At 61.5% G+C, this 1,554-nt stretch overlaps 1 non-coding gene across 1 annotated transcript in view; it reads left to right on the forward strand.

Moving 5' to 3' along the window:
- Positions 1–1,403: 1,403 nt before the first annotated feature.
- Positions 1,404–1,554, forward strand: part of LOC126434595 (small subunit ribosomal RNA) — a 1,910-nt gene continuing 1,759 nt past the window's right edge. Inside the window, exon 1 of the ribosomal RNA XR_007579345.1 lies at positions 1,404–1,554. This exon is cut by the window's right edge and continues 1,759 nt beyond it. This is a non-coding gene — a ribosomal RNA (small subunit ribosomal RNA).

Genomic DNA, 1,554 nt, shown 5'->3' on the forward strand with positions numbered 1-1,554 from the left:
GTCCTCATGTACTGAATGATACATCGTGGTACATGTGACCGTACAACGACTGCGCCAACAACGGCGACCCATGCGGTCCAACTGTTGTGCACTCAGCTACATGTCGTCTCCCTATAAGAGCCGGATTGCAGTGTGGTATGCCCTGGATGGCGATCAGCATGAGCCGTCTGTTGATGTAGTGGCGCGTGTTGTCAGACGTAGTCGTCTCTTCTCACACACCGTGACAGCATGGTGCACTGCGTTCCACATCTGCGACATGCGACAGAGGCCGGTTGACAGTCGTTCGCGCAATGGACATCGCATACGTACGGGGGCCACCTTCCACGTGTTCGCGAAGCGTGCACATGTTGTTGCGTGTATGTGGGCAGACATAGTGTGTCGTGACACCTGACACAGGCATGCAACAATCGTTGAATTTGCAAATGGCGATGGACGTCTACGTTTGCTGGTGACGTTACGCAAATGAACAACTGGTAAACCGTTGTGGTGCGGTTGTTCTCGCTAGAGGTAAATCAGTGATGGCGACGATCGGTTGAGCTACCAACCGGTTGTTTCAGCGATACCCACCATGCCCACGAACGTGAATGGCATCTGGGTGTGAAGCGATACGCGGCGGTGGCTGGGTGGGACCGACCCCGGCCGGTGAGGGGGGGCCTCCCGGCGTGCTGGCCGCGCGGTGCGTGGGCGCACGCGCTACAGCCGGCTGGTGGGGGCGGCCAGTGGCAGGCGCGCCGGCCGACGGAGGCGGCAGGCGGCGCAGCTGCGCGCCGGCGCACCCTGCACGCGGCGCCGTGCGGCCAAAGTAGGTCCTCGCGGGCCCGGTGCGAAGCGCGGTGGACATCTGCAGTGTGCTGGTCCGATTGAGGACTGTGCGCGCTGAGGATGCGCCGCCGCCCGGCGCTCGGCGCCGCGACGCCGTCTGCTGCTCGGTCGCCTCTGCGGTTCTCGCAGGTGGTTTGTATCGCAGCTGTGCGGACGTGTTGGCGCGTGCGCTGTGCTGGGAGAGTTCGCTTCGGCACCCAAGTGGGGCTTTTGTCCTTCTGTGGCGCTGGCGTTGGAGCTGCCGGTCACCGTAGGTGGCGCGTGTTGTCTCCCGCCGGCAATGCCACGACAGCACGCTCCCGGGCCTCTGTCGGCAGCGGCAAGCTCAGTTGGGAGCACGGGTGGTCGCACCTAAAGCGTCTACTCGCCAAACTCCGGGCGATTGCGCCTCTCTCGAACCCGACCAAGTACTTAGGACGGCGCTGCGCGCCGCCGGGACCTGAGAGGGTTTCGAGGTGTATTGTGCAGGGGAGCTCAGCCTCCTCCTGTTTGCAGAATAATCGAGCGGACGCTTGCGTGTTCGCGCGGGCCCCCGGGACACACTCCCGGGCGGCCGGCTGCTCAGCTCTAGTTGACGCAGCTCCCTGGTTGATCCTGCCAGTAGTCATATGCTTGTCTCAAAGATTAAGCCATGCATGTCTCAGTACAAGCCGCATTAAGGTGAAACCGCGAATGGCTCATTAAATCAGTTATGGTTCCTTAGATCGTACCCACGTTACTTGGATAACTGTG

This window comes from Schistocerca serialis, unplaced genomic scaffold (assembly GCF_023864345.2).
Source record: "Schistocerca serialis cubense isolate TAMUIC-IGC-003099 unplaced genomic scaffold, iqSchSeri2.2 HiC_scaffold_1192, whole genome shotgun sequence".
Taxonomy (NCBI): Eukaryota; Metazoa; Arthropoda; class Insecta; order Orthoptera; family Acrididae; genus Schistocerca; species Schistocerca serialis.